Below are 27,159 nucleotides of genomic sequence, written 5' to 3' on the forward strand. Positions count from 1 at the left end.
ATTTGCAAGTAAGGGTGTGGTCTTCTCATATGTAAAGATTTTAGTTATAAGTTTATTCGGTCATTAACCAGCAAATCATATGTAAAGATATGGGTGCATAAAGCCATTTCTGAATCAGTATAATATATGAGACGGTACAAAATCATTACAGCTTATATGGCACAGAAGTTCAGACAGGCACCTTAACTTGTAATTTTCATGCTTTTTAGAGCACAAGTGAAAATGCAAAGCATCTGAACTCTCTTCTTAAACTGAATATTTTTTGATGACAGGATAAACGTTGTGCGTGTAAATGAACACTCAGTATGGTACGGTGTAGTTTATCAATGGCTATTCACCAAGATGGTGAAATGGAACCTCCATGAGAAGAGACATTGAGGCAGTTATCATGAGCACCAGGTTGCACAGGTAGGCGGGGGTGGGGAAAGCAGGATAAATCTTACCTTCCTCACAGATGAGCAAGGTGAAGGTGGTGGGAGCTCACTCAGCACTCCCACATGGGCAGTACTGCTCTGTGAAGCTCTATGAAACACGGATCAGGGCGGGGGGGTCCAGAACTGGAACTTGTTCTGGCCTCTGGGCATCCCACAATGCACCACATAGCACATGCATTGCATTGGGGGATTCCCCCATCAGACAGGCAGGGCCGGCTCTGGGGGATCTGGCGCCCCAGGCAACATTCTGTTGAGCACCCCCCCCTTATAGTAAAAAATAAAAATTCAAAATAATTACAATTAGTGTGTATTCAAAATTTAATACACAAAGATTTTACTTAATTATGTATATAACATTGTATATAATATAATTATGTACATAATATGTATATAATATAATTATAATTATATTACTCCTATACTTAAAGAGCTATTTGGCTACCAATACGCTTCTGGGCAAAATACAAGGTGCTGGTTATAACCTATAAAGCCCTACACAGCTTAGGCCCTGGGTATTTAAGATAATGGAGCAGTCTTGGCTTGAGTGAGTGAGTGAAAATGGAGCAGTCTTGGCTTGAATGAGAGAGAGAAAGAGAGAGAGAGAGAATGGAGCAGTCTTGGCGAGAAAAAGAGAGAGAGTCAGTTCCCCATTGTTCTGGAGGTCCCCGTCCACATCCTGCCAGAGGCAGCTTCCCCCGCCCCCGACAACGCTTTCTCTCCCCACCGGGCTCCCTCCCTCCCTGCCATTTTCGCCCGCCCTTCGCCAGGCTCCCTTATGAGACCGCCGGCCGCTTCCTTCTCCTCCTCCCTCTTCCATCATCACTGCATCTGGGGCCATTTTCTTCTCGCCGCCTCCCACCAATTCAAGCTGCCGCAAGGCTGAGGGGATGGCTGTGGGGGTGCGTGTGTGTCCTTCTACCCCCCCCCCCGGTGGCAGAAGATATCAGAGCAATGTCGTGGCCTGCTGCTTCGCCCGGCATTGCTTCCCATCTGCGAGGCGTGCCTGTGCAGTTACTGCACAGGTGCGCCTCGCAGTTGGGAAGCAACGCCCTGACTCATTGGCTCAATGCCCTTCTGCAGACTGCGCCCTGATGCGGTGCATCATCTGCTTACTGGTAAGAGCCGGCCCTGCAGACAGGTGCTCTATAAGTCCTCTCTGTGTCTCCTCTGGCTGAACTCAGCCCAAGGAGACACATGGTACCCAACAGCCGGGATATTTAGGAGGGTTAGGCAGGAAGGAAGCAGAGGGATCTGTGTGGATCCCACTACTTTTCACAACTGGCAAAACCCAGGGTGGGTTGCTCCAGGCTGGGTAAGGCTGGTGGTGAGAACAGCCCCAGTATGTTTTTGAGTACTGGATACTGGGGCCAAGCCACAGGGGAGGAGCATGAATTGCTTTTTTGAGCCTTCACAGAAACAGGACTAGACTTGATGGATCTTTGGCCTAATCCAATTCTAACATTCTTCCATTATTCACTTTCCTTCAAACATCTGGGGTAGTTTCTACCAACTCTTGGAGCCAGTGTCATACTTGTCCTGCTAAAGGGAAAATACAATCAGCTGAAATCTATAGTGTATTTGTTTTTTATGCTTTATAGTGAATTAACAAATAAGCAGAGCAGTTCCTGACAACACTCCACCCCCACTGCACACAAACAGTTCCACAGCTTGGGCAAGCACAAGCTGCAGTATAAATCCTAGAGGGACTGTCAGAAAGCATGCTATTTTATATTTATCTGGTTTTCAGCACTCATCCATCTGTAGCTAAGAATAGAAACCCAGGCATCTTAGAATCTGCATTTTTAAAAAAATCCTCTGGCCATGCACAGCAAGTCTCTGTTTATATCCCAACAATTATTAATCCACTGAATCGAAATAAACACTGGAGTGTTTTGAGCTACACAGTTCTGCTGCAAGTAAAAGGCTTAGGATAAATCTTTGAAAGTAAAGAATTCTAACTCTTTTCTTCTACCATTAAGCTATATCAAGCAGGGAGTCAGTGACATCTCAGATACTTCATTTAGTTTGTCTCCAAAATATTTTAGTGGAAGAAAAGACTACCAAACATGGAGAAAATCCCAAATATTCTCCAAAATTTCTCAGAGGGAGATTCTGAGAAATTTCTACTGCACTTTTGGGTGATCTCTGAAATTCTCATGAGGATCTTTTTCTTGAACACAGCAGCTGACTTTACAGACATGATCCCCCCGCCCAGCATGTCTCTCATTCAGAAGAAGAAAATGAAGGAAAAAAACAAAGCAGGGCTACCGTGGGGGTGGGGGGAGGGGGCAAGAAACAAATGCAACTTCTTGGATTGTTGATTGCTTTCTATAAAGGGGCAAGAGAATCACCCCACAAGTGGTTGATATAATCTATTTAATTGTGTAGCCAAGTTTATGGACATATATATGACACTGCACATGGTCAGGAAATATGGACATACTTAGATGCGTACAATGCAGATAGGGGTCAGCACATGCTCCAAAGGAACACTATGTATAATTCAGTAAAAGGCCTCACCCGCCCACCTCCCCCCCGCCCCGAGGGTTTAGTGTTAGGGATGTGCAAACCAGTTTGCGTTCGAACCGGTTCTGGGGTGCCAGTCCAAGTTTGAACCAAAGCCCCAGGTTCGAACCGGTTCAAAGCTCCTAGGGTCCATACAGGTCTGTCTGAGTTCTGTCCTACATTTTGTGACACTTGTTTTGCTCAATTTGGCTGTCCTCCATTTTGTGAGACTTGCTGACTTTACATTGGCTGAGTTATTGATTCTGTGATTGGCCAGAATGAGTCTAGCTGTCTGGTAGGCTGTTCACTGTGCCAGTGTTTGAGAGCTGGCACCCTGTTGGTTGGGGGTGTGTGCAAAGGTGGGGGCTCCCAAAGGAGGGAGTTTCAAACCTATTTAAACCCAAGCTCTGGCCTGGAAAATTCTCTCTGGCTGCAGTTGCTGCTTGGTGTGTGAGTCCTTGCAGAGATTGATTTTTTGATTCCTCCCATCCTGTTCCCTTCTTTGCCTTCTCTTTCTGTCCTGTCCTCCTCACTGCTTTAAACCTTTTCCCAGTTTGGGGTTTTTTCCCCTCTTCTCTCTCTCTCTCTCTCTCTCTCTCTCTCTCTCTCTCTCTCTCTCTCATTCCTTCCTTTATTTGGTCAGGGCCCTACCAGGCCCCCCCATTCCACCCTACCTGCATTGCCCTACCTCCCTTGTCTTCTCCTGTCCTATGACCTGCTGCTTTTTGCTTTGATTTTGTTTATTGTGTTCTATTAATTGTTCCCTGCCTCACCCCTGCATCCCATCCCAGTCCCTGGCTTGGGCCAGTGGTCCTCCTCCTGCCATCCCACCTGCATTGCCCCCTGCATCCTTTGTGCTTTTCTTTTTGCAGTGATTAGGGGTGTGTGTGTGTGTGTGTGTGTGTGTGTGTGTGTGTGTGTGTTCCGTAATTGTTCCTGCCTGCCCTGCATCCCGTCCCAGGCCAGTCCCTGGCTGGGGCCTGGTCCTCCTCCTGCCATCCCCCCTCCCACCTGCATTGTCCTCTTCCCTTCCCTCTGTGCTTTGGATTTGGCTTTGATTAACTGTTTGTGTGTGTGTGTTCTGTTAATTGTTGCCATCCCAGTCCTTTAAATTTTGGCCAGTGCCTACCAACTGCCTGGGACCTGGTACTCTTGTCATTCCTCCCCCCGCACCTGCATTGCCTCCCCCTCTGTGGTTTGGTTTTTGCTTTGATTTTAACTGTTGATAAATTTGTGTGTGACTGTTCTGTTAGTGTTAATTGTTCCCATCCCAGTCCTTTAAATTTTGGCCAAGGCCCACCACCTGCCTGGGGCCTGGTCCTTCTGCTATCCCTCCTCCCCACCTACATCACCCCTCCCTTGCTCATTCAGCTCTGTCTCACCTCTCTTATTGCTGTTTTTGTTGCTGATAATTTTATTCCTTCCCTTTCTCTCTCTCTGTCCCAGACAGTCAGTCCCTTTAAACTTTAACTGCCCCCGTTGTTGTTTGTTCTCTCTCTCTCTCTCTCTCTCTCTCTCTCTCTCTCTCTCTCTCTCTCTCTCCCTCCCTCTTTTGGTGGCTGCCTGCTGCCAACACCCCCTTCCCTTCCCTCACAGCCAGTCACACCACCCAGACTTTTAATTTATTTTAAAAGTTATTATTTTAAGTTGTCTGCTGCTTGGGTGGGTGAGTCACTGGAAAGCAGCTCATTCGGCCCTCCCCCTTGCCCTGGCTGTGCCCACCGCCTGTGCCTCCCTGTGCTGTGTGCCAGCCTACTGGCACTGGGCTCTCTCTCTTTTGTCCTTGCCTTGACCAGTATGGGGCAGAAGAACCAGAAGAAGACGGGTGAGTGTTCAGATTTTGTGTTGTCCCCTTTCCCCCCAGTTGGTTTTTAATAGGGCCTCCTTAATTTTGCATTTGGGTGTGGGGAGGGATATTTTGTGTGTTATTTGCTTGCTATTGTTTTCTCTTTCAGGTTCCTTTTTTTTGCATGTTTCTCTTTTTATAGGTTCCTCCCTCCCTCACTGTAGGTTATTGTTATTGATTGCTTACTGCATTATTTATTGTATTGCTGTGGGTAGGTTTTTGTGTTAAAAGGGGTTAGTTAAATATATATTTAATTTTTAAATTTTTTTTAAAAAAATAATAATTAGAAAGATGGAGAAATTTTGATTTGATTTAGGTTCTTCCTTTTTTTTTTAAGGGCTGGCAGGAGTTCTCAAAGGTTCCCCCCAAATTTGTTTTCCCCAAAAAGGTTCCCCCCACTCTTCCACCTGGTTTCTTAAGTGGTTACAACTTCCTGCCACTCCAGGTGTTCTCTCTCTCTTTTTTTAAGTTCCCCACCACCATCCCTAACCTTTCCAATTTTATTTGAAAAGTTTTCTCTCTTCCCAATTGGCTTTCCCCCAAAAAAGTTTTCCTCCTCCCCAATTGGCACTCCCCTCCCCCCACCCACAAAAAAATTGATTTCCCCTTTCAGTCTTTCTCTTAAAGTCTCCCACATTTCCTTAAATTTTCAAGATGTCTGATCAACGTGAGTGCTGTGTTTAAGGCAGGCCTTACAAAAGGTTGACAGGCACAGGTGGGAGAGACTGGGGCTGGGCTGTGCCTGTGGAGCAGAGAGGACATGAGGAGCCCGCTGATACCAGAGTCCTCCCCATTTGGAAATTCTTTGCCCCAGGTGAGGTGTTTGCGCACAGACTGAACTACCCCATCAGCCTGCTGCTGGCGCCGAACAAGGCCAAACCCAAGGCCCTAGACCTGTGGCGGGTCCGTCTCAGCCAGGTGGTGGTGCACCACCAGTGGTGCTGGAGACTGGTGGTGTGGGGTAGGAGGCAGAGGACAGGGAGGATGTGATGGCTGCCAGTGCAGCCAGATTTTCCCTCCTTCTTGGGTCCTCTCCACCAATTCTTTTGCCGCTCAGTGCCACCTCTCATGGAAGCCCAGGTAGTCATGTCAGAGGCCAGTGCTGGGTCCTCCCACTCTGGCTCCAATGAGGAAGGGTCTGCTGAGGTCATGGGGAGGCCTGCCTCTCCTCTGCCAGTGAAACTGGGCCCTTCCTCCTCCACTCAGGGCAGAAGGGAGGGTGACAGTGATGGGCAGGCAGTGGCAGCCCCTGCATAGGACCTCAGTCACCCAAGAGCAAGAGATGATGCCCAGGGCGTCAAAAGCCTCCCAGGGCAGCGATGTTTGGTGGCATTTTGAGGTCTTTCAAGATGCTTCAACCACTGCCTGCTGTGTCCACTGCAGGGCACAAGTCAGTTGGGAAAAGGATGCCAAGCACCTGGGGATGATGCCCATGGGTCTGCTGAGGTCGTGGGGAGGCCTGCCTCTCCTCTGCCAGTGAAACTGGGCCCTTCCTCCTCCATGCAGGGCGGAAGTGGGGTGGGTGACAAAAATCAGGCAACCCTGCCAGTCCAGCGGTGGACATGGGTGTTGGGCAGCAAACGGACTGGTCAGGTGGACCATTGTTACCTCACCCGCCTCATAGGGGACATGATTTCCACCGACGACCAAACTTTCCAGGTGGTTGAGAACTCCAGCTTCCACGGGATTCCCCTATACCTTGCACCCAGCTACACGATCCCCTCAAGGACCATGTTCAGCCGGAATGTGTTCCCCTCCCTGTACCAACGGTGCAGAGAGTCTGTGTCAGCCAGGCTGCATGCAGCACCAGCTGGCACCAGCATACATTCCATGACTGACCTCTGGACCAGTGTCAGTGGAATGCACATTGCTTTTCTGGCCCTCCCTGCCCACTGGTGGGGCCCGGAGACAGAGGGGACCTCCTTGGGCGCTGCCTCTGGCTCCAGCACATCTCCCACTGCACTGCAGCACAGGTGGGCCATCTTGAATGTGGAGACCATGGATGTAAAGCACACCATGGAGGAGGTGGTGGCTGTACTCCTCGCCAGATAGAGGAGTAGATTGATGGGTGTCCACACCTCTCCCGGGGCTTCATTGTAACAGACAATGGCTCCAATGTGACCTCTGCCACCGAGACAATGATGGGTTGTGTGAACATATGGTGTATGGCACACACGCTCCATCTGGCTGTCAGGGACTCCCTCAGCCCTAGGGAGCTGAAGGCAACCAGGGAACAGGTCCGCCCCCCTGCAGCTGCTGTTGCTGTCATGGCCATTCTTGTCGAGAAGGCTCACAAGATGGCTGCACATTTCCACCGCAGTGGGAAGTCTAGGCACCTGCTTCATGAGAAGCAGTGTGACCTCGGGCTTTCCTGCCATCTCATCCCAACATATGGAGAGACACAGTGGAACTCCACCTTCCTCCTGTTCCAGCGCCTGCTGAGTGGAAGTACATGTCCAAGATGTTGTCGACCCTTGAACCCTTCCAGCTTGCCACGAAGGGCTTGTGTGCTGACACCACTCCCCTGAGCCAGGTGCTGTCCACAGCTCTCGGCCTTGAGAAGCTGATGGGCAATCTCCAGACTTCACTGATCATGCAAGAGGGTCATGCTCTTGCTGGAAGGCTGAAGACTGGGATGGCCAAGCAGCTTGTTGGTGAGTTGGGTAGCAGGGAGGAGTATGTCCTCACTTGTCTCTGTGACCCAACCATCAAGGGCAATGTTGTCCATGCCAGTGATTTGCCTGGGTGGAGGGACCTCCTGGTCCAGAGAGTTAGGGAGGAGGAGGTCAATAGGACCAGGAGGGTGGTGTGGGTGCGACTCCCCCTGAGTGACCCACACCCAGCAGCAGAATGAGTGGCCAGGAGTCAGCTACCCCTTCCCTTTCCTCTTCTCAGACCAGTGGTGTGGAATCCCAGGCAGCAGCACCAATGCAGCAGGCACTTGCTCCCACAATATCAGCCCAGTGGTTCCAGTGGGTATGCCTTGGCGCCTTGCCTGGTGCGCAGGAGGCTCGGCCTGCCACGCCCACCAGTGCTGAGCAATGTGTTGCCCAGTACTTGGAGGAGCTTGTGGAGGAAGGCACCACGATGGACCATGCACAGTTCTGGGCGACCCGCCTCCAAGTTGACTCCACTGACCCACCTCTGAGCCAGACTTTCCTGTCCCTTTAATTTTTTGAGCCCCGCTCTCTTCCCTCTCATTTGCTTCTGCTGACACGCACACACACAAACACACCAACATTCATGCACTGGTCTGGAAAGCTTATGAGAAATGGTCTCCCACCAAAGCTCTGTGTGTGTGTGTGTGTGTGTGTGTGTGTGTGTGTGTGTGTGTGTGTGTGTGCATGTGGCCTGCGACCTACTCTGAGAGCTGGACATTCCTCTCCCTTTAATTTTTTCTGAGACCCCCTCCCCTCCCCTCCCCCTCCTTCTCCTCTTCTAGTTAGCAGCACACACACACGCACACAACACCAAACGCAAATGCGCATGCGCTGGTGCCACCACCTGCCTGGGACCTGTCTGTCCTAGAGCAAAGATGTAGTGGAACAGACACAATCTGAGGCATTTCTTTCCCCAAGGCAAAAGGCATGCACTGCGCAATTAAAGAGAAGAGCAGATTAGAAAGAACCAGCAGGTGAGTGTTGCTATAAGTTCTTATGACCTTCAGCTGCACTATGTGGTAGTAGTTCCTTTTAGTGTGTGTGTTATTGCCTATATGCCCTCCCCTGTTTCTTGTAGTTGTGTCACGGGTTGGCTATTACTGCCTTGTGCTGTATTAGTGGTGTTGGTGTAGCTAGTCTGTGGTTTTGTTTGGATTGGTCCCTTTCTTGGCTTTTTCAACTGTGCATGAGGCAGGAGGAGAGCAGGTCTGCTTCTGTGGTGGCTTGCAATGGGCATTGGGGTAGTGGTTTTTCTGTGCATGATGCAGGAGCAGAGCAGGTCTGCTTCTGTGCGGTGGCTGGCAGTAGGCAGTAGTTTTTTAGTTTGCTTTGGAGTTGGTGGTTTGTGTCATCTCAGTTGCTTTTGGTAGGTGGCCTGGCCTGGGTGTTAGGGAGGCCTGCTAGGGGCACAAGAGGGGGTGGGTGGTAGGCACTCATGGGTGCCTACCACCCACCAAACCCCAAGGCAATTGGGTGCTCCTACTATTAATGGTGAATTTCCTAAAAATAATAATTTCCTCATAGGAAACAATGGAGATTTGGGGTAGCCCCTAACCTCCCCTTTTGGGGGTGGCAGGGCTCCCCAAAGTAGGTCTGGGGGCACAGCAGGTCCAGCCTCAACTCCTCCAAGCCACCCCAAAATTGATAGGATTGATTGTTCTTTATTTATGAATTTTTTAAGATTATTTGTTAAAACTCCATTGGAAAGCATTGACTAGTAACATTTCACCTACTGACCCACTTCCCACCATTGGTTCTAATGAAGTTTTTAAAAAAATCTTTAAAAATTCATAAAGAGCAATCAATCCTATCGATTTGTGGGTAGCTGGGGGGAGTTGAGGCCAGCCATGCTGTGCTCCCAGACCCACTTTGGGGTGCCCTGCCACCCCCCAAAGGGGAGGTTTGGGGCTGCCCCAAATTCCCATTGTTCCTTATGGGGATTTTTTAAAGGAATTCACCATTAATAGTAGGAGTACCCAATTGCCTTAGGGTTTGGTGGGTGGTAGGCACCCATGGGTGCCAACCACCCACCTCAGTTTTTTGCCCCTAGGTACTTCACATAGGAAATAATGGGCAATAATAAAAAATCAAAAATTAATAAATCATCATAGGAGTGTCCAATTGCTTTGGGATTTGGGTGGTAGCTGGCACCCATGGGTGCCTACCACCTAACCCAGTTTGGGAGGCTCAAACCAGTTCAAACAAGGTTCAAATTCAAACCAAACCAAAGGGGGGTTCGAGCAAAACCAAAACCGAACCACCCCCCGGGTTGAACCTGGCTCAAATTTGAACCGAACCAGGCAAACCGGTTTTGTGCACACCCCTAGTTGGTGTGTTGAATACCAGTTAGTAACTCTTCCCTTCGGATTGCAAAATAACTTTCAGCTGCTCAGATGCCTTTAGAATTGCAAATTAGCATTTTTTGATAGGAAGAAAGATTTGGCAAGACAATGAGGGATTTTATTTTCTCTGGTCTTGAAAAATATATATGATTTTGTTTCTAAACTTGGTTATAAAATTAAATAGATCTCAGCTGCTTGTGTACCCTTAAAACAAAACAAAACAAGAAGTCTCAATCCATTGGGTCCCCCCCTGCACCGAGTATGCTCCTTAAGGCATTCTGGTGGTTTGCTTCCTCTTAATTCCCTGCTTCAGAGGAAGAAAATAAATCATTAAAAATCATGGGATTGATGGATTTCCTTGAAATAAAAGGCAAAAGAGTCCTTCCATTCAAGACTACACTTTGTGGCCAGTTTCAGCATTCCATGGCTAGCCTTTCTGAAAATGTGAAAGCTTGTCATAAAAATTAGGAAGGGTGTACTTTTTCATGAAGGCAAAGTCAGAGTACTCCACATAGGGATGGAATGATGGCCGAAGGTGTTGGGATTTGCTATAGGCACTGTCTCTTTTCTTGATCTGACATGTTTTGTATATATTTGAATGTTTCTGTGCACTGTCTTGGGGGTAGAGTCACTCTGTCTCCTCACTTGCTGACTTAAATTCAAACTGAGAGGTTCTCTCTGAGGCTATTCACACAAGCATGCAAAACTGAGCTAAGGGAGCCCAGCCCAGTTTTGCACTTGCATGTGAACCACCAGGATCAGGCCCGATCCCAGCAGCTATACAGCAGCAAACACACCTAAGTAGCCTCCTTCTAAAACAGGTGTGGGGAACCTTGGCCCTGCAGCTGTTTTTGAACTACAACTCCCACCATCGTGGCTGGGGATGGTGGGAGTTGTAGTTCAAAAACAGCTGCAGGGCCAAGGTTCCCCACCCCTGCTCTAAAATGAGAAGAGAGAGAGAGCTCTCCCTTAACTTCATTTTTTAAAATTGTGTTTCATTTTTTTGATCGTGTGTCAGTCGTGGCAGCTTGCAGCCACGGCTGGCACACGGGGGGGGGGGGTGAACCAATAATGTACCATGCACTCATGCAGTGCATTATTGGAGCATTATTGGTGGGGGGTGATGTGTGGCAGCATGTCCTGGCACCCCGAGCCCAGGAGCTGCCAGGGGAGCCACCGGTCATCTGGGTTGGCAATCGGTCCATTGGAGGAGATCATATGCAGGGAAGGTCAGTTAAACCCGCCTTCCCCACCGCCCACCCCAGAATTCTTCTTAACAGTCATAAGAAGAGATCCCCTCTCTCCCCCCTCTCTCCCCCCTCTCTCCCCCTCTGACCCCCCTCTCCCCCCTCTCTCCCCCATATATCTCCATAAGAGACTGTGAGCCTGTTTATTGTTTGCTTAACCTACGTTAGAAAGTGATAAATATCAAACTCTTGTTCCTCAGTTAAAGTTGGCTTGATAAAGGATAGTTAATTACTATGCAACACAAGGCAGGGCTACAATTCCAGAAGTTTCTGTAATTCTCTGCTTGAAACAAGCCAGTTTGGGAAATTTTTATACTTTAAAAAAAATCAAAAGTTCACCAAAAATCAAAAGATTGCCCAAGCCACTTCAAACTAAACACAGAGACCCCTGACATCCTCCCCCACATGTGGGCCCAATATCAAGGCCCTAGGTCGAGCTGTTGATTTTTTGTGAATTATTTTCAATTTCCCCATTGACCTCTATGGGGGGAAATTCAATTTTATGTTGGATTGCCAACAAGAAATCCAATTCCAGTCTGATATCTGACATTGCCAGTGGCCATAGAATGTGGCCATAGAATGGAATATGATCAGGTCATATCCTGGTGCAATCTGACTTTTTCAAATGTGCATAGGCGTCCCGTGTAGACAATGTGACTTTTCTCAATGGACCAATAGTCTGACTCAGTAAAAGTCAGCTTCTTATGCTCCTATGAGTTGCCACCCAAGGTCTACCCTTCCAAGAGTTGTGAATGATGAAGAGGAGGACTGAAGCCCAACCAATGAGGCATAGAGGAGGAACCCAAAAACAAATAGTGGGGTGCCAGGTCCATTCATCATCGTAGGGTAGGGGTGGGTGCAGACACCAGGCCTGATTTCTGAATACTAGTTTGCAATAGTTAGCAATAGCAGGAGAGAGCTATTGCCTTCATGCTCTGCTTATAGGCTTTCCAGAAGTATCTGGCTGGCCACTGTGGAAAGCAGTGGTTTTATCCAGCAAGGTTCTTCTTTTGTTCTTAACTTTGAAGATATTCCAAATGGTTCTGTAATCTGCTCTTGGTGTGAGCCAATGGCCAAAAAATTTAAACTGGACCACCCAAGCCTCTCAAAAGTTTCCAAGAAGGAGCTTTCCCCCTAGATGGACAATAATAATTAGAAGTGCTAAAATTATGGAAAGAGGCAACTGCTATTCGATACATGCACAGTTCTTTTGTCCCACAATCAAAGCTGGCAGACTTATTTTCAAATCATAGCTGGTCAAACACATTAAAATAAAAGTCTATTAAACCTGTTTTCAGCAGTGAACATGTGATCAGTATACACACTTTGAGTTGTGATCCCCTTTTCAGCCTGCTTTCAACTCTCTGTGAGAGCTACTGTCTCCAGCCAAAATCACACCATCTTGCGGATGCTTTTCTCACAATTCTGGTGAGAGCTTTTAAACACTCCCCTGATGATATCAGTGCAGTTTTGTTTCTTCAAAGGTTGTTACCACAGAGCAAATGATCTGAGTGATTCTTCCCCTTTGCCAGACGGCTACTCAAGGCAAGTAACACTGGCTTGTTCAGAATCAATAATCAATTCTCATGTAAAGTGATCCATAGCCACTTGGGGCTTGAGATGGATTTCAGCCCACAAATATCTTCATTTTATATCACTCTTCCTTTGACCTAACATATGCTTAGGGTCAAGCACAAGCATGAATCAAAGATATCAGGAGAAGAAACAGCCTTCACATTTTTGCTGGGTTAGAAAGGAATTAAATGGATGAGCTCAGAGGACCTGAAGGAGGAATAACCTTTCTACAAGGGAGCAAATGGCTTGGCTGAGACACTTCTCCCCAAACTGCATCAAACCATACTAGTGTGACTTGAAAGAACTGCTCTTGTTCTCCAAGAAATAAATTAATTTAAGCACTTCTATTAACCAGAGCTTCCTGTGAAGCTGTGGAAATGCCTTCATTTTAATCACCCTCCTAAGAGGGCAAATAATTTTGCTGACTCTGCATTCTGGAAGTAAGTCAATGATTCAATCATACCCCAATTACAAAACAAAACAGAAAACAATCAGAATAATCCTCCCTCAGAGGAGGTCATTCATTGCATCACGGTATGAGTCCCTGCTCTGAACACGTCTCCAATTTTAACTCAGAAAAATAGTGTACTTCAGCTATCAGAAGTTTGGGGTAAATTGGCTTCATATTTGGACTTGGGGTTGTAGGGGTTCTAGATAAATCCATAAAATAAATGGCCACCTTCCCCTCACTGCTTTTTCTCACCTTCATTCATGTTTTATAGGATTTAAAAAATAAATAAAAATGTAGTGATATCATTAACAAACAGCTTTTTAATGAATGTGTTTGATCTCCATGTATTTTTTAAAAAATAGGAGGAACCTTTGAAAATTGTTCTAAGTTTCTATGGGAACAATTCACCAGGAAGAACTGCACAAACTCATAGAAATTCATTAGAACATTACAAGGTCATGGTAAATTACATTTAAGTTCATCCATTCCAATAGAACTTGTGAAGGAGAAACTGAGCTCAGTGGTGGACTAACGGAGAGGCAGAGTAGGCATTTGCCTACAGCAGCAAAATTTGAGGAGCAGCAAATTTTGCCCCTCCTCAAATTTTGCCACCCCTCTCTGTGGCCAGCAGTGGCTGCAGCAAGGGTGAAGTGGGTGAGCAGAAAGTCCCCCCTTTTACCTTGTTAAAAAAAGCGCAAACCTTTGTTTAAGGTAAAAGGGTAGCAAAAGCCCTTTTGCCTATGGGTGGCAAAAAGCTTAATCTGCCCCGACTGTGCTCTGTGACGTTAATGGAGATAGACATGCTTACTTGGGAACGTAACATTTAGAGAGCTGCTATTGCATAGCAGAACTAGGCTAGGGAGACCAGGGTTCAAATCTTCTTCACCCATGACTCTCACTAGGCAACTTTGACAAGTTGCTGTTCCTGAGCCTAACACATCTCATCATTGCTGGGTAGTTGTGTGAAGTAAAATGAAAGTATATCCATGTATGTTGCTCTGAGTTGCTTGGAAATGCAAGGCAACAAACCTAATAAACATCTTACCACCTTGATACTGGAAAATATTCCTAATTCTAGGTACCGTGGCCATCCAATGACAAATACACACACAGAGACACAAATATGTATAATTTCATTATCCAGTAGAGATGTGCACAAAAACAGTTTCCCCAGTTTGATTTGAATTAGAACCGGGCTTGAACTGGGTCCCCCAGCTTGAGTACCAGTTTGGTCAAGCCGACTTGAGCTCAAACCTTGCTCAAGTCGGCTCTAAAAGGTTCGGCCGTAGGGAATAATGGGGATTTGAAGAGACCCATAATTCTCCATGGGTAGCACCTAGGGACACCAAAACGGGTTGGGTGGTAACCTACTTGTGCCTCAAACATTCATGTGTCCACTATGTTGAAACAGTGTGGAAGACATCATCAAAAACTATGCCATTGAGGTGTCCCTGTGTGTTACTCACTGCAACGGTACCCAATTTGGTTCAAATGAGTTAAGCAGCCCACAAATTAGCCCACTTGCACCTCAGATGTTCACATGGCTACCATTTTGAATTGGATGACATCATCAAACACCATGCCATTAGGGCATACCTATGTTTCCCTACAGCTGTAGCAAATTTGGTTCAAATCAGTTAGGAGGTTCACAAGTTAGCCCACTTGTGCCTCAAAAGGTTACGTATCTGCCATCTTGGATTGGGTTGGATGACATCATCACAAACTATACCATTGAGGTGTCCGTATGAGTCCCTACATCTGTGCCCAATTTGGTTCATATTGGTCTAGGCTTTGCAAAGTTGATAGGGATACACAGACAGATGGACACACTCACAGAATGCCAGGTGAAATCATAAGCCTACTGGAAAGTAGGCTAAAAAACCCCAGAAAAACTAAAAAAAAATGCTTTAAAATAATCTGAGTGGCCTACTGCCATGTGGGTTGGGTGGTAGGCAACATCCATGCTGCCTTGCCACCCAACCCACTTTGGAGTACCTAGGCATGCCACAACCCAAAATACCAAACACAAACTACAGAAAAAACAGTAACCTAACCAAGGTTTCAAGAAACCACAAACCAAATTAACAACAATCTACAAACCTAGACTCAGGAAACCACAAACCTAATTACACACACCACAAACCTAACTACAAAACACTAACCAAAACTTGACAAACTACAAATACAAACGACATAAAAAGCAAGCATTAAGAAAAAACACAGAGCTTAAGGAAGTTTAAAATAAAGTACCTACTAAGAAGTCTTCTTTCTTCTCTTTGTGCATGCTATAATAAAAATAATTCCACCTTGGACTGTCAGGGCCACCACAGCTTTGCTGAGATCCTGCAAGGCTCACAGACACATGATGGCACAAGACCACTCACTCATCACTGCTGGTGCATGTATGTATATTGTGCATGCTAACTAAGAGGAAGGAAGCAAAGCAACTATATACAACATTTTGACACATTAACTACGTGAAAAGAATCTATGGGATTCTTTGCCATGGGTTGTGGTGATGGCCACCAGTTTCGATGGCTTTAAAGGGGGCTTAGACAAATTCATGGAGGACAGCTCTATCAATGGCTACTAGTCTGGTGGCTGTGGGCCACCTCTAGCCTCAGAGGCATGATGCCTCTAAATACTATTTGCAGGGGAGCAACAGCAGGAGAGAGGGCATGCACACATCTCTTGCCTGACGGCTCCCCAGAGGCATCACATGGGCTACTGTGTGAAGCATGATGCAGGACAAGAGAGGCCTTGGACCTGATCCAGCAGAGCTGTTCTTATGTACCATACTTTATTTACAGTAATTACCTCCTAGTATGTGTGCTCTGCCACTGCCCCTGAGTGCTGCTTGGCAGGTGCACCAGTTGGTCATTATCATGGTGTTGCCAGTGGGGTGCGTGCATGTGTGTCTGCGTGTGTCAACAGCACTAGCAGCAGACTGTGACAAAGCTGCTTTGGCCAGGATGAGGGTGAGGTGTGTGGTGAAGTGGTGTTGCAGGTGGGTGAGGGTGACCATGAGACATGAGTCACTCACGCACCCTCCACTTCCAGCTCAGGGTAGCCCAGCAGGGGGAAGTTCACCTTGAGGAACACCAGTTGCTCCACCAAGCCAGCATTCGGGCATGAGCAATGGAGTGTCACCATGTCCCCAGCCATGGAGAACACCCTCTTGCTCTAGTCGCTGGGCATGAGAAGAGGCATCCAGCAACCGATGCCAGGTCAGCCAGATCTGGCAGCGTGCTGCCCAGAACTGGACATGGTCCACCAGGTCTTCCTCCACCAGGTCCCACAGGTAATGGAGCACACTCTGGGCAGCATTACTACAGGGCCTGGTTGGCAGAGCCTCCCATATCCCTAACAAGGCACCAAGGCACCCTTGTTTGAACCACTGGGTGGTACAAATGGGTGGAACTGCTGGCTGCATTGGCGCTGCCAGGGACAACACACTGCTAGTCGAGGAGAGGGGAGGACAGACTCTTACTGCTGTTGGGTGTGAGAGGGTGTTCTACTAAGTAGTAGAACTTAGTAGTAGCATACTAGTTGGTGCACCAGCACCCTCCTCCTGGTTCCTGAGCCTCCTCTACACTTCCTCTAACTCGCTCAACCAGAAGGTCCCTCCACCCAGGCGGGTCATCTGTGCAGACAGCATTGCCCTTCATAGTTGGGTCACACAGGTGGGCCAAAACATGGTCTTCTGAGTTGCCCAACTTCTTGCATAGCCTCTCCACTACCCTAGTCCTCAGCTGACCTGCCAGGTTTCTGACCTCCCTAGTGGTCAATGAGGTCTGGATTTTGCCCATCAGCTTCTCAATGAGAAGCATGGTGGGCAAGGCCTGGCTCAGAGTCGTTGCCAGCACACAAGCTCTTTGTGGCAAACTGGAAGGGCTTGAGTGTCAAGGCTGACTCAAACATGGGCTTCCATTCTGAGTTGGAGAGGTTGCATATGTGGCAGCTACGATTCCTTGCCAAGTCATGGAGGGCCACCTTTTGCTAGAGGGTGGCGTTCCATTGGTTCTTGACATCCCCTGGGATGAGGTGTTGAGGGAAGTAAAGCTCACGCTGCTGCACATGAAGCATTTGCATGTCTTTCTCGCTCAGATGGAAATAGGCTGTAAACTTGTGGCTCTACTCTACAAGAGTAGCTGTGGCGGCAGTAGGACCTATTGGTGGGCTGCCCGGCACTCTGGCACCCTGGCCTTCTTGAGGCCAAAGGCTTCCAACACCACCAGGTGCAGAGTGTGGGCCATACACACGGAGCAGAGGATGCAGCTGGCCAATCCAGGCAGTGGCAGGACAGCCAATAGGGAAAACTTACATATCATGTCATAAAATGGCCACCGCCACTCACCCTCCATGAAATAGCCACTTGAGCCATCAAGCCACCTTCGAGCCAGCTCAATGGAACCGGGCTCAACTTGGCTTGACCTTGGACCGGCCCCATTCTTTATGTGGCTGGTTTGGTTTGAGCTCAAGTCTTAGAACCAACTCAGTTTCAAGCAGCTTGCACATCCCTACTAGGGATGTGCATAAAACCGGTTCTCCCGGTTCGGTTCAGATCCGAACCGGGTCCGAACCGGACTGGGGTGGTTCAGTTTTGGTTTTGCTGAACCACCCCCCTGGTCTGGTTTGGATCCAAACCGGTTCGGATCCGAACTGAACTGGTTCAGATCTCAAAAAGTAGCTGGTTTTGAAGGGGACCTTGTGTTCTACCTGCCACCCAAATTTCAAGTTGATTGGACCTTCCTCTGATTTTTTACAATTTTTTATAAAAAATTCAATTTTTGCCCATAACTCCCAATGTGGAGCACTTAGGGGCAAAAAGCTGGGGTGGGTGGTAGCCACCCATGGGTGTCCTCCAACCCAAAAATCCCAAGGCAATTGGTTGCTCCTAGTATTATTGGTGAATTTTTGAAAATAAAAAATTTCCCATTGGCTAGAATGGGGGTTTGGGGCTGCCCCAGACCCGCCTCTGTGGGGTGGCAGCACCCCCAAAGTGGGTCCGGGGCCATGGCAAAAATGGCCTCCGTCCTTCCCAGCAATCCCCGGAGAGATAGGAGTGATGGTTTTTTTAATTAAGATTTTCTAAGGCATTAAATAATATCTAATTGGAAAGAATAGAATGTGTGTCACTGGGTGAAAGGTGATGAAGCCACATAGAGAGACAGTTACTCATTTAATGCCTTAGGAAATCCTAATAAAAAAAACCATCACTCCTATCTCTCCGGGGATTGCTGGGAGGGACCGAGGCCATTTTTGCCATGGCCCCGGACCTACTTTGGGGGTGCTGCCACCCCACAGAGGCGGGTCCGGGGCTGCCCCCCAAAAAATCCCAATCTAGCTAGCCAATGGGATTTTTTCTCTTCTTTTCAAGAAATCCACCAACAATGCTAGGGGCAACCCAACAATTGCCACCCCAGCTTTTTTTGCCCCTCTCTCTGGGCGCCCTAACACGTAACACCCAGTCAGTCCACCTTAATGCCTACCTACTACCACCACACCTATCCAAGCAACTAAGAGGACACTCAGAGAGACAACACCAACTCTCTGATCTAACAAAAAGGCCACTGCTGTTGCTGCCTGCTAGCACAGCAGCAGCAGTGGAGCAGCACACTAAGCACAACAGCACACACAGAGAGAAGAAGCAGGAGGCGGAGCAGCAGAGCAGCAGACCTGCTGCTCTGCATGATGGGTGATGTGATGTCCAAAGAAACCACCGCCTCACTCAGTGCCTGCCACTGACTAGGCCCAACAGACAGAAGCCAGCCAACCTGCTCTGCTCTGCTCTACTCTGCTGCTCCCCATGGATGATGCACACACACCCTACATCTGCATCCAAACCAGACCAAGTGCGCAGAGTCAGCACAGGCCAGCAGCCACCAGCCCAGCAACAACAACTACTACTACTACTGCTACCACCACATCCAGTGTTGCTGCTACACTAACATTCCCAGTCCAGTCACGCGCGCCACAGCCTGAGCCTAGCACACACAGCCAACAGCTGCTGCCAGCCAGTGCCTAGCAAGCCAAGCCAACATGAGGAGGAGACCTAAGTAGATGGCGCACGCACACCAACCCATCACGACGCAACTGCAAGGGGAGAGGGCGCAATTACAGGCAGGAGGAGGAGGAGGCGAGGCAATCCTAGCACAGATTTGAAAGTTTAAAATCCACCAGGACAGGACATCTTCTTCTTTTCTACCACCACCAGCTGTAGTGTCTAGTTAGTGAGTGCTGTGCAGCAGCTCAGCTGAGCTGCGTGTGAGGATGATAGTAGCTACTAGTTTAGTTTCAGCAGACTGAGCATTGAGCATTGGCAGTGGCATTGGGAAACAACACAATTACACAACACTTACCTGCTGCTGCTGGTTCTAGAAGTTGCCTCTTCTTGTCTTTTCACCTCTTCTTCGCGTGTGTGTGTGTGTGTGTGTGTGTGTGTATGTGTATGTGTGTGTGTGTGTGCAGTGAGTGCATCCCTTTTGCCTTACTTGAAAGAAATGCTTCTCTGGTCCACCACCACATTTGCTCAAGGACACAGAGAGGCCCAAGGCAGGTGGTGGCACCAGTGTGAGTGCATGTGTGCTGGTGGTGTTTGCAACCACAGGTGTTTTGTGTGTGTATGTGTGCGCTGCTAGCTAGGATGGGGGAGGGAGGGAAGGGGGGAGGGAAGGGGAGGGGGAGGGATGTGGCAGAGGGGATTGAAGGGGGAGGAGGGTCCGGCTCAGAGTTGAGTCAGCCACATATTATGCACACACGTGATCACGTATGTGCTTCGGTGGGAGACCAGATTCTCATCATCTGCCAGGCCGGGGTTTGGGGGCAGGTGAGGTGGTCGTGGGCTGGAAGGGAGGATGGAGGGTGGTGAAGAGGAAGGGGGGAGGATGAGGGGAGGGATGGAGGGAGGCATGGGGGGGAGGAAAAAAAAGGTAGACAGACACACAGCACAGACACAGAAGACAGCACACTACACAGAAAGCATCCACACACAGAGACAGTGCTAGGCATCCATTCACACAGACAGACACTGAGACACACAACAGGAAGAGACAGACTGAGCCTGCACCACACACACACACACACACACACACACACACACACACAGACCCAATTCCCCCCCTGCATAGTTATCAATCAATATGTTGTGTTGGCAGCCAGTTCATTGCTATTCTGATGGTTTTTGGGTGGGGTTTTTTTTTGCCATCAGCCAACATCAACAGTGACCACAATCAAGATGAACATAAGATAATAATTCATTCGTTTCATTATAAAAAATCATCCAATTATTTTCTCCATGTAAACCAAGCCCCCAACACACATGATTTCTGGTAACATTTTCAATAAAATCAATTCATTTAGCATGCATCAATCATTTTCTTCTCTCTTTGTTACCTTTTTTTTTCTTTTGCATAATTTTGAGGGTTGGTTTTAACATGGGGTTTTACAGAAAAAATTATTTACATGTTTATTTACATACAAGTATTTACAATATTTACACTGCATTAGAACATATACCCGCCACTGCCGCTGAGTCTAGTACTATTTGGGCTGTGCTACTTTTGGGGTGTGTGCCGTGCCCACGCCAGGTCCCCAAATGCTGACAGGTGGAGAGATAAGGGCCTGTGCTGGTCAGCATTGGGTTTCTTTTTAGGTGAGCGTGGGCATTGTAAACGTCTGGCCAGTCGCAGCACTACAACTACTACTACCAATGCATCTCTGTGTGGGCACACTACATGCTGCGACTGGCTGGCACGGCTCAGCATCTGGCACGTCAGCTCAGCTAGAGGTGGATGTGGGGAGGGGAGGGATAACCACAGAGGTCGAGCCAGGCAGGTGACCAACCATAGGGCAACCCACGGTAATCACTCGCCCGGCTCAAACTCCAGCTTGGGGTAGCCCAACAGGGGGAGGTTCACCTTAAGGAAGACCAGCTGTTCCACCAGACCAGGGTCCAAGCGGGAGTGAGAGAGTGTCACCACGTCCCCGGCACGTGAAAACACCCGCTCGCTCTGGACACTGGTTGGGGGGCAGGAGAGGAGGCGCACAGCCACCACCGCCAGGTCTGGCCAGACTTGGCGGTGGCTCACCGAGAACTGTGCGCAGTCCACGCCGTCTTCCTCCACAGGCTCCTCCAAGTACTGCACAATGCATTGCTCAGCACTGGAGAGGGGCCTGGCAAGTCGAGCCTCCCACATACCAGGCATGGCGCCATAGCAGAACCGCTGAAACCACTGGGCGGATCTCGAGTCGGTAGCAACTGGCTGCTGCGATGGCGCCGCCTGGGATGCTGCGCTGCTGGACTGGGAAGAGGAAGGGGAAGGAGAAGCTGACGCCGGCTGGCCACCCATGCTGCTGCTGGGTGCGGGTTGGGTGGCTGCCCCCGCACCACTACCAACATCCTGGTCTCTGCGGGCCCTAGCGGCCTCCTCCTCCCTAACCTTCTCTACCAAGATGCCCCTCCACCTGGGCACTCACAGCATTGCCCTTGAGGGCTGGGTGACAGAGACAAGTGAGGACATACTCCTCCCTCTCTCCCAGCACCCCAATGAGCCGCCTGTCAACCCCAGACTTCAGCCTCCCAGCCAGAGCACGACCCTCTGGCATGGTCAGAGAAATCTGGAGTTCACCCATCAGCTTATCCAGACCCATAGCTGTGGGCAGCGCCTGGCTCAAGGGAGTGGTGTCGGCACACAAGCCCTTTGTGGCAAATTGGAAGGGCTGGAGTGCTGACACCGCCTCGGACATCTGCTTCCACTCTGCGTTCGAGAGGTCGCAGACATCCAAGGACTCGTCCCTCGCCAGGCTGACAAGGGCTCTCTCCTGCTCCAACAGGCACTGGAACAGGAGGAAGGTGGAGTTCCACCGCGTCTCAACATCCGAAGGGATGAGATGGCGAGGAAGCCCAAGGTCATCCTGCTTGTGGCGAAGCAGTCTCCTGGACTTCTCACTGCAGTGGAAGTGGGCGGCCAGATTGCGGGACTTATCCACAAGCGTGGCCGTGGCAGCAACAGCAACTGGGACGGGGCGGCCCCCCCTCTCCTGGGATGCCTTCAGCTCCTTAAGGCCAAGGTTGTCCCTGACAGTCAGATGGAGCGTGTGTGCCATACACCGTATGTTCACACAGTCCATGAACGTCTCGACAGCGGCGGTAATGTTGGCTCCATTGTCGGTGACAATGAAGCCGCGGGAGAGGTGTGGACACCCGCCAATCCACTCCTCTATCTGGCGGTCAGTACGGCCGCCACCTCCTCCCCGGTGTGCCTCGTGTCCATCGTCTCCATGTGCAAGACGGCCCACCTGTGCCGTAGTGCAGCGGGAGCCGCGCTGGACCCAGAAGCATCGCCCGAGGAGGTCCCCTCACTCTCCGGTCCCCACCAGTGGGCAGTGAGGGCCAGGAAAGCAGCGTGCATCCCACTGACACTGGTCCAGAGGTCAGTCGTGAAATGCACGCTGGTGCCCGCCGGAGCTGCATGCAGCTCGGCCGACACGAGCTCCCTGCACTGGCGGTACAGGGAGGGGACCACGTTCCGGCTGAACGTGGTCCTTGAGGGGATGACGTATTCGGGCACCAGGTATTGGAGAATCTGGCGGAAGCCATTGTTCTCGACAACCTGAAACGGCTGGCCATCGGTGTTAATCATCTCCCCTATGAGGCGGGTGAGGTGATGATGGTCCACGCGAACAATACGCTGGCTGCCCGAGGACTGCGTCCACCGCTGGACGGGCAGTGTAGCCTGCCTGCTGGCTGGCACACTGCCGCTGCCCGCCCTAGTTGCAGATGCACAAGGCGCACTAGCGCTGCCAGCCTATCCCCTGAGACCTGGGTGGTGACGCTCTATGTGTCTCCACATAGGCATCGTACCCAGGTGCACAGGGTCCCTTCCACGGCTGACAAGCATCCTGCAGTGGACACAGTGGGCGTGGAATGGGGCATCTTGAGGGACCTCAAAATGCACCCATGCACCACTGCACTTGGCCTCCTGTGCCCTGGGCGCCGTCCTAGGCCATTTTTCTCTGGGTGGCTGCAGTCCTGCACCCAACCCGCCCCTTCCACCCTCCACACCAGAGGAAGGGCCCAGCTCCACTGGCATCGGAGAGGCAGGCCTCTCTTCCACCACCTCGCCAGACCGCTCCCCACCAGAGTAGCGGGCTTCACGAGGGGGGGCCCCACTGAGCGGCGAAAGGATAGGGGGAAGGGGCCCCAGAGGCAGGGAGAAGATGGCTACATCCTCCCCGCCCTCTACCTGCTCTTCCACCTCCACAGTCTCCTCCACCACAACAACTGGTGGTACCTCAGCAGCACCTGGTGCCACCGAGGAGGGACCCGCCACAGCCCTAACGACGCCTCTGCCTCTGCCGCGATTGCTGGCAGCAGGCGGGGGGAAAGTGATCCTGCAGACCAAAGATGGAGCCGGGGCGAAGGTTGGCCCAATGGGGAGGAGCGGGGTGTCCTCGGGCTCCCCGCGTCCTCTCCCTCTCCATGCCGCAGGCACACCCCGCACCTGGCCTCTCCCACCTCTGCCTGCCAACCTTGAGCGAGCCCTGCCCGCCACACGGCGCTCAGACATGCCTCGGTTACGAGGGAGACTTTAAGAGGAAGGCCAGAAAGGGTCAAAAAAATAATTTGGAGCGGGTTGTGAGGGGCAAAAAAAAAGCCAATTGATTTGGAGCTGGCGGGGGGGAAGTTTGTTTTTGAAAAAGTAAGCCAATTGGGGGGAAAGGAAGACTTTTTGATATGGAGGGGAAGCCAATTGAAGTGGGGGGGAGGGTGACCTTTTAAAATTTGGGTGTCAAGCCAACTGGGGAGATGGGGCTGGGTTGTTGTTGTTGTTGTTGTTGTTTTTAATGGGGATTAAAGGGTGGACCCCTGGTTTGGGTGGCACAGGCAGTTGGGTGGAGTGGTTGTGGTGTGGGTGGCAGGTATTTCTATTATTTTTGGGGATGGGGAGAATGGATGGGGGGGGGCACAGCACCTACGGGGGGGGGAGGGATGCAGTCAAAGCTTGGGAACCTGCAGATCAAAGGAGGAAACCCTTATTTAGTGAACTGAAACACAGTGTGTGGCAGCATCATGGATTGAACATCATCATCATATGTGTGTATTGGCCCAGCATGTAGTGGCAGCATCAGATCCCATGACCCCACTCAGACTGCCCCAGAGGCAAGGAAACACTCTGGCATGGCATTGGCCCAGCATGTAGTGGCAGCATCGGAACCCATGACCCCACTCTGCCCCAGAGGCCATGAAACACTCTGGAAGGCACCTGTTCAAAGACCAACTGCAAGACGCATGCAATGCAACGCAGCACACAGCAGCAATTTCTTCATTGAGCAAGAAGACACAAGTTACAACAGTACATCTCCTCTCCAAGGGTCCCTCCCTCCTCCCCACACCCAAATGCATTTCAAAATAGGGGTGTCCCTATTTAAAACCGCCAACTAGGGAGGGAAAGGGGGCAACAAAAGGTGCACAATTGCACACGCACTTACCCCTCTTCTTCCGGTCCTTCTCCTGCCACTCACTGCTGGTCACGGATGCGCCGCCGCTAGCCAGCCACCCCTGGGCTGGGACACAACAGGGTGGCCGCATGAGGCACAGGCAGCCGGGGTAGGTCAATGATGGAGGGGCAGAAGTGAGGAGACAGACAACACTATTTGTGTCCCTCAACTCACCCCCAAGCAGAGACAAATGAAATGAACAACTTTCAAAAGAAAAAAAAAACCGATGGCGGGGACCTCCAGGTGAGGTCGGAGGTAGGCTACTATGTGGCTGCAGCTGTGGGAGGAAGAAGAAGTGAAGGGATGAGGAGAGAGAGAGAGAGAGAGAGAGAGAGGAAGAAGAGAGGAGGAGCAGCCCGGGGAGCTGTAATGTAGCAGCAGGGAGGGGGGATTCGGGTGTGGGAGGACAGCAGCAGCAGCGGTCCCAAGAGGAGAGACCAGAGGGTGTTTGGGGTGGGGGGTGTTTCAGGGGGTCTGGGGTATGTAGCAGGGAGTCAGGGGGTCAAGAGGGGGAGAGACCAGAGGGTGTTTGGGGGGGTGGGGTGTCTTTCAGGGGGTCTGGGGTATGTAGCAGGGAGTCGGGGGGTCAAGAGGGGGAGAGACCAGAGGGTGTTTGGGGGGTGGGGGGTGTTTCAGGGGGTCTGAGGTATGTAGCAGGGAGTCGGGGGTTCAAGAGGGGGAGAGACCAGACGGTGTTTGGGGGGTGGGGGGTGTTTCAGGGGGTCTGGGGTATGTATCAGGGAGTCGGGGGTCAAGAGGGGGAGAGACCAGAGGGTGTTTGGGGGGTGGGAGGTGTTTCAGAGGGTCTGGGGTATGTAGCAGGGAGTCAGGGGGGCAAGAGGGGGAGAGACCAGAGGGCAGGGTGTGTTTTGGGGGGATTAGTGTGCGTCAAGGGGGCAGAATCTGAGTGGGAGGGGGCAGGGCAGGAGTGGAGGAGGTGGCTGGCAGTGGGGGGAGTGGGTTTCTGGAGGGGAGGGAGGGGGAAGCTAGGAGCAGAGGACCACACAAAGGGGAACAATCAATGAATCAAACCAAACCAATCAGTAATGAAAAAAAGTCCAAAAAAGAAAACCTGGGACCAAACTGGGCAGAAAGTCTGGGGTGGGGGTGGGGGAGGAACCAACAACAACCAGCAGGGAGGAAGGGAGTGGGATACACACACAGCAAAACCAGAACCAAAAGAAGCTAATCTCACAACAAAATCCAAAGGAAGACAGGACTCAACAGGCAGCAGCACCAGGGAGGATAACACTCAGTCTGGGTGGGAGAGGGCAGGGCAGGAGTGGAGGAGGTGGAGGTGGTGGGGGGAGTGGGTTTCTGGAGGGGAGGGAGGGGGGAAGCTAGGAGCAGGACCACACAGAGGGGAACAATCAATGAATCAAACCAAACCAATCAATATGAAAAAAGTCCAAAAAAGAAAACCTGGGACCAAACTGGGCAGAAAGTCTGGGGCGTGGGTGGGGGAGGAACCAACAACAACCAGAGGAAGGGAGTGGGATACACACACAGCAAAACCAGAAGCAAAAGAAGCTAATCTCACAACAAAATCCAAAGGAAGACAGGACTCAACAGGCAGCAGCACCAGGGAGGATGAACACTCAGTCTGGGTGGGAGGGGGCAGGGCAGGAGTGGAGGAGGTAGCGGTGGTGGGGGGAGTGGGTTTCTGGAGGGGAGGGAGGAGGGAAGCTAGGAGCAGGACCACACACAGAGGGGAACAATCAAAAATTTGAATCAAAACAATCTATATGCAAAGTTTAAAAAGGAAACCTTGGACAAAAGGCAGCCAGAAAGTCTCGGGGGGGGGGGGGCAACAACTACCAGGGAGGGACTGGGGAGTGGGTGGGACACACACAGCGAGCAAAACCAAAACCAGAAGAACCTAATTCCACAACAAAATCCAAAGGAATGCAAGACTCAACAGGCAGCAGCACCAGCGAGGAGGGAAACAATCTTATCTGGGTGGGAGGGAGGGAGGGGGGAAGCTAGGAGCAGGGCCAGAGGGGAACAAATTAACAATCAAAATCAGAACAGAACCCAAGGAATCAATTGCAGCAATAATATAAAGCCAGCAATAACAATGGCACAAGTTATTAATTAAAAACCAAAAGCAGCAAATATATAAATTTACACAGAAGCAATAAACAATAAAATTGAATGAAGTGGAACAAAAGTCAGGCAAGAAGGCACAAAAACAGCAAAGCAATGCAGAAGATGGGGGGGGAGGGCAAGTCAAAAACTTTGGTAGGAATGAGTGAGAGAGAGAGAGAGAAAGGGTAAAGGGAGAAGAGAACAGAAGAAAACACAACAGGAAAAGTTGGGAAAAGTTGAGGGAAAAGTAAAGAGGTAACTTTGGACAGATGAGACAGACACAGAGGGCAGATGGACAAAAGGTGGCACACAACAACACAGAGAGAGAGCAGAGAGACAGACACACACTAATATGACACACAGTCAGGGACTCACAGCAGACACCAGCAGCAAAAGAGCAAGGTCTCAGAGATGATCCCACAACTGCAGCCAAGAGAAGTTTCTAGGCAAGAGGCTTGGGTTTATATAGGTTTGAAATTCCCTCCTTTGGAAGCCCCCACCTTTGCACT

This window comes from Hemicordylus capensis, chromosome 6, assembly GCF_027244095.1.
Source record: "Hemicordylus capensis ecotype Gifberg chromosome 6, rHemCap1.1.pri, whole genome shotgun sequence".
NCBI lineage: Eukaryota > Metazoa > Chordata > Lepidosauria > Squamata > Cordylidae > Hemicordylus > Hemicordylus capensis.